General features: G+C 40.2%; 1 non-coding gene across 1 annotated transcript; it reads left to right on the forward strand.

Moving 5' to 3' along the window:
• The first annotated feature begins 942 nt into the window (after window positions 1-942).
• Window positions 943-1,049, forward strand: LOC119256369 (U6 spliceosomal RNA). The gene has a single exon (XR_005127710.1). It is a non-coding gene; the product is annotated as a U6 spliceosomal RNA (small nuclear RNA).
• Window positions 1,050-6,642: the final 5,593 nt, after the last annotated feature.

Below are 6,642 nucleotides of genomic sequence, written 5' to 3' on the forward strand. Positions count from 1 at the left end.
GGGAGTTGAACCCACACTGCAGAGGCTACAGACAGCTTCACAGCACTACACTCAACCCACTGCACCACGGGGGAGATTTAATTTGCTATGTTCTGTTGTGTGAAGACAGTGAGAGGAAGATACATATATAGCACCAACCAATGACATGATTTGCTCAGAACCATTCTGTCTAATAGGAACAATGTAATAAAGTGGCAGCAGTCAATACCTATTGAGGACATATTATGTCCTGGGTGTATGCTCCTGTTTATATGCGCCATTTTTCTTTATCCTCACAATTCTTTGAGCAGATGTTATTTCCAGTTGACAGTTGAGATAAGACGTTGCCAGATATCTCACTGTCAAGAACAGTAAAAGATCTGAGCTCTTAACCTAATTACAAGTTGATGGATTAGCCTGCCACCATGTCATGCATGCTGGCAGAAGACACAAAACTCCTGGGTCAGAGACAAAGGACTTCAACATCCTGGCACAGCACAACTTGTCCCTGGTGGTCTAGTGATTAGGATTCAGCGCTCTGTCCTGGTACAGCAAACAACATGAACTTCATGTGCACTCTATTTTCTGGTTAGTGAGCAACCCTCTCTTTCCTAGGACTCCTTCGATTCTGGCAGTGAAAGCCCCAGCAAACCATGACAGCTAGTCACTCTATTTCCTCTTGTTCCCCAATCCCATGACGGCAAAGAGGAGCAACCCAGGTGCACACACAGTGGATTTGACTCACAGCTGAGGAATCTGAGCTTAGCAAATTCCTACTTTTTTAAGAGACCTGTTAGTAAATGTGTCCAGATTTTGCCCCCCAAAGAATTATTATTTCATCATCTTGGATAGCAAACATATTTGCCTGGTGCTTCATGGAGAAACTATCTTCTAAGACTTCTTACTAGATAGACATCCTTGAAAAGACCATCTGATATGTGAGTACAGAAATGTGGGATATTCGTGTTTGCTTCGGCAGCACATATACTAAAATTGGAACGATACAGAGAAGATTAGCATGGCCCCTGCGCAAGGATGACACGCAAATTCGTGAAGCATTCCATATTTTTAAACATAGAGCTTCCATATGATCCAGCAATTCCACTCCTAGGTATTTACCCAAAGGACACAGAAACATCCATTCCAAAGAGCACCTGCACCCCTATGTTTATAGCAGCACTGTTTACAATAGCTAAGCTTTGGAAACAACCCAAATGCCCAAAAATAGATGACTGGATCAAGAAGATGTGGTACATATATACCATGGAATATTACTCAGCATTCAAAAAAGATAAACACATGCAATTTGCAGCAACATGGATGGCGCTGGAAGGGATCATGCTCAGCGAAATAAGCCAAAAAGAAAAAGAAAAATACTGGATGGTCTCACTCATAGCAGGAATCTAGAAAACTTAAATAAGGGACCAGGAAAATGAATATAAGAAAGTGAAAATCAAAATCAACAAAAAACTATGAACCAGAGACACTTTTTGGGGGGTGGGGGCGGGAGGGGAAGGATTGGGGTCAGAATGGGGCGTTTGCAATTGTATGGGGGAATATAAAAATAAAATTTATTATTAAAAAAAAAAAAGAAATGTGGGATATTCACAGAAAATTATCTCCCAACTCCTCCAGCTAATAGTAGTGAAGACAATATTCAAATCCAAATCATTTATCTCTCAAAACCTATGTGCTATTCTGCCTCTTAAGTTATACTCAAATTTGCAGAGTTAAGGCCCAAGGGGGAGCCTTGCTTTTAGTTGAAACTTTAAACACATCATCCTATTTGTTTTAAATGTGGCATTTTCAATCTTAGATGAACTTGTAGAATAAAAATGTGGAGGTTTTTCAGAATGATACTATGTTCCAAAATAAAATTAAGTCAGTTATGCTGACTTCTAAGGACAACCTTGGTCCTAAGGGTGTAGGATTCCCCTTCTGCATTATTACTACCTACTTCTTCCCTCTTGTGATGAATGCCTTACACAAATTATATTCTTTTGCCTCATTTTGAATCCAGAAAAAATTTCAGCAACAAAGTTGGGGCATATCTTTTGATACCAGAGTAATTAAAAAAAACAAGTTTCATTATAAAAGGAAAGGCAATTTAAATGATTGCACAGGAACTTGCTTTTTTTTTTTTTTTTTTACAATTTTTCACATTTTGTACAATAGTAACTGTACCATCAAATAGGTACAATTTTGGGCCTCCCTGGTGGCGCAGCGGTTGAGCGCTGGGTTGCGAAGGTGCCTGCAGCCTCTGCAGCACCAGTTCGATCCCCGGCTGCTCCCCGGCCACCGGAGGAGGGTCCCACATGGCGCGCAGACCTCTCCTGCCGCCCGCTGCTCCCCTCAGCAGTGTACTTCGGTCCTTCTGCCTGTTCTGCTCCCCGCTCTGGCTCTGGTGAATTCTCTCACCCTCCTGCGCTTCTGACTGTACCCAGTGCTGGTATAAATAAATAAATAAATCTTTAAAAATTAAAAAAAAAACAAAAAACAAATAGGTACAATTTTTAAGTCAACAGAGTTTAAAGTATATTTTTTCCTCTAATATTTAAATCAAATTCACTTTTCTGTTTTGTTTAAACCAAGGGTCTAACAAGAGAGGATATTACTGTATGTCTTAAAAGGCAATGTTGATTTCCTTTCTGGGTAGTGCTGTCTTTTCTCAATTGCCCTCCAAAGATCTAGGAAAGATGAAAGGATGAAACAAATAAGTGAACAGAACAAAATCCTGTGATAACAGAAATTCTCTGTTGCCTGAGTGACAGTTTTCCATAAAGGAGATTATGGCCAAATGGGAGCATAAAAGTTAAGCAAAGTATGAAAAACTTGATGGAAACAGTCCATCCTTTGAAGAGATAGCTGGTGTTTCAGATGCCCTCAGGACATGATCACACAGGAACCACGTGGCTTACCTGTGGTAGGAACAACTATGGTCCACATTCTAGGTTACACACACACTGTAAATATCAGCATTCAGGACTCAAATCTATTTTAACTGAGTGGAACATACACACTCTCCCAGCAGGGGCCTGCAAGAGCTAGGCAGTCATCCAAATGCATGAAGCAGAAGTTACTCCACAGGGAATGATGGAGTCTTTCACAGAATAGACAGACTAGAGAACAGTTGTCCCACCTAAGGATATTCAAACTCAAGTTTAACAGAACTAACCAAATAGACTCAGAGCTGATGTGGGTGATGGGAAGGCCAAGTTGTACTTCTTCCAGGCTGCCCTAGGCACAAGACTGTGCTAGAGTTTTAGCAGCAGTGAGGAATGGCCCATTCAAAGCTTTGCTCTCATCATTTGAGGAAGATAAGTAGAGATGTGATTTGTCAAGAGGAGTTTGGCTGACAAAATCATTCAGAGCATGGAGTCCATGGGATAGAAAAGAGTAAGAGTGTTAGTAGGCAGAACTGAAGGGTACCCCGGGCCTCCCAAATCCACACACTCTGAGTGGGTTCTGCCATTTGCCACATAAAGACAATGTATATACTCTTAGTGTGAAAAAATTTTAATAGGACAGTGTGTGTAGAGAAGGAAAGATAGTAGTTTTCCAATAAAGCACCCACAATTATCTATCCCCTTGAGGGTAATGCCAAGCCAAACAGGGTTGGCCCAAAGTGGAGCCACTGAGGCCCAAATTTTGCCATAAGTCTAAGGTACCTCCTAGCAAGGAGTGAAAGGAAAGGGGCAGAGGGGGCAGGCAAATTTGGGATAAAATGAAAAGAATCAGAGTACAAATTAAGATAAAAAGCTGCCATTGTCAGCCTCCCCATGGGTCTCTCACCCATGTCTTGACTCCATGTGATTCCCTTCATGGCCCCCATATCCCTGGTGCAAGTTCAAAGCTGAGAAGCAAGTGGCCCTTCACATGTTTCTCTGCTCCACATGCCTCTTAGTCTTTTTCCAAGTCACTTTCTCGCGGCTCAGCTCCACCCTTCATTAGGTGGGTCAGGGAACATGGAAACTCCGTGATTTATGGAAATTGCACTCTGTCACAAAAGAGTTCCTTAGAATAGAGCTGTCTTTCTCTCCAAATTCATCAGGAGCTGGCAACTAGGAAAAGAACCAGACTGCATTTGGATTGTGCAAAAAATTTAATCAAAGTTGGTATTCAAAGGTTTATATTTGGAAGGACACCAACACAAAGTATAATGATGCCCCATGGTTTGGGGAGCACAGAACCCTAGCTTAACTGATACTTCTAAAGTGAATGGACTTGGGCAAAAGATACTGCAGCTTTTCTGAAGCATTTTCTGCTAGCTAAAAAACACAGGATGCTGTCATTTAAGGAGGGCTCAATTATCTAAGTGACTTTGCTCTTAAAATCTGCTTCCCTTCCCATCCTGACTCTGAGGCTCTACCACCTCACTTCCTTTCTATACAAGTATTCTCTGCATCTTCATTTTCTTCCCTCTTGACCAACTGCTGACATTTCCATTCTTTATCTGCTATCATAGCTATTTTCTGACCTTTTCCATGGTTGACAGGCTGGAGATTCTTTTCTTGTCATTTCTGCTTTCGTGGAATAGACACTGGTCACAAAAGGAGAACCCTTAAAATTACCACTTTTCAAGCTGTTCATCATTTTCTCTTCCAAAAGCATCTGTAAGATTTTTGGTGACCTGGATTGCAGCCCTCTCTCAACTGAAGAGCAATCTAGGTTGGAGCAGCCACCGTTCCTGTTGACTGTTCCTGATAACACACAATTTGGATCAAAGCCTCTCACCTCTTACTGTCCTTTCTGCTATTCTCAGTATCAATAACACACATCTACTTTGTGCTATCCACAGTCAAGTGATCTGAATAACAAACAGATTCCATTCTCCTAATCCCCACCTTGCCCCCAGGCACATGCAAAAATAAAAATGCTGATGTTGCAAGTTAGTCTGTTAAAACCAATCTTGAAGCTGAGGCCCATAATCCAGAGTCTAGGTTGCTGTGCCACATCTTATAATCCATTTCATTCTATTTCCCACACTGACATGCAGACACAGGATTATGAATAGAATATAACCTAGCACTCCAAAGCCAAGCAGATAAGTTAGAGGAACTGTTTTATTTAATTTCTGTAATTAGTTTTGGTCCTATAGGAAAGAAGGAATTGTTTTATCATTAGCTGCCTTGAAAAGTTTTTTATTCAGAAATCAGAATCTGGGGTAATGTAATCTACTAAATCTATAAATGACATTAATATATACATGTGTATATTTTTTAAAATTACTATTATTAAAGAGCAAATTGTTTCAAAATATTGGTATTCTCTCACAACTGCTCTTCAGCAACAGTTGAAATGAAATTTCTATAAGGCCTGTCAGTGTCTTCAGATTTTCATTAATTTTTCAATTTCTAAAGCACATCAGTCACCACATACACCCACAACACAATATCCAAGAGAGCCAAACATGTGCCTCCTTTCAAGCCAGCTGCTCCCAGCCCACACAAGCACACAGTTTTTACTTGAAGAGATATTATTGCAGTTTCTTCCATACCCACAGGGAAGGAAAGGCGCAAAGCAGGGACCTCTGTGGAAACTTAATAAAAGAGATTTTGCTTGTAATTCAATATATCACATCAATATATCACTTCCTATTTCAAAATACAATTATCATAAGACATGTTTAGGAAAGTGATCTTTTACATTTAAAATTTGATTAACTAATAAGGATTGAGAGAATTTTAAAACCATACCAAAAATAAGATTATTCTCAATTGTGTTTGTATTTCTTTATTTGAAGAATAGAGAATTATCTCTTGCTGAAGATGACCATGAAGTTTTAAAATTTATTTTACAAATGTGTAAGTTCTAGAAACATCCATGATAATTTAGATTGACTTTGAGGAAAGTTGTGTACCACTGAGAAACGACTGGGAAATTTGTCTTTGAAGAAATACCAGTTTATAAAATACAAATCAAAGAAACTTGACTCCCTTTAAATAAATACTCTTGGAGGACCTCTGTGTTGGTTCAAATCTCAGATTTGAAATTTGACTCATCAACCCCACAAAGTATTGTGAATGGTGAAAGTAGGACAACTGCAGAAGCATTTCACAGACTGATGATTTATGGAAGGGGGATGCAGGGGTAGAGTTTGACTAGACCAGGGGAGAATAGGGAAAAGAGGGAGGTGAAGCCCCATAGGCAGGTAAGATAAGAATGAACAAAGTTGGGCCTCCCTGGTGGTGAAAGAGGTTAAGTTGTAGCACTATGAAGCTATCCGTAGCCACTGTAGCACAAGTTGGATCTCCAACCAGGGAACTACCCAAATGGCACAGCAGACCTCTCCTATCTTGCCTGCCTCTCCCCTCAGCAGTGTATTTCAGTCAATCCGCCTGTTCTGTTCCCCACTCTGTCTCTGGTGAATCCTCTCACACACCCCACCGCACCTCTGGCCTGTACCCCAGTTCTTGTATGCATAAATAAATAAATAAATCTTTAAAAAAAAAAAATGAACAAAGTCCTCAGCAACTGAAAGCCTCAGCAACTAGTCAAGGCTCAGCCATCAAGACCTCTTGAAAAGAACATACCAAGCCCTGTAAACTAACATTGTAGGAGAAGCTGGCTGATGCATTTTTAAAAGTGAAATGTAATAAACAGGATGAAGACAGCCTAATTCCAAGTCAAGTAAAACAGAAAAGAAGGTAGAAAAATGTCTGA

Source organism: Talpa occidentalis, unplaced genomic scaffold (assembly GCF_014898055.3).
Source record: "Talpa occidentalis isolate TD23 unplaced genomic scaffold, MPIMG_talOcc4v2.1 talOcc4.3, whole genome shotgun sequence".
Taxonomy (NCBI): domain Eukaryota; kingdom Metazoa; phylum Chordata; class Mammalia; order Eulipotyphla; family Talpidae; genus Talpa; species Talpa occidentalis.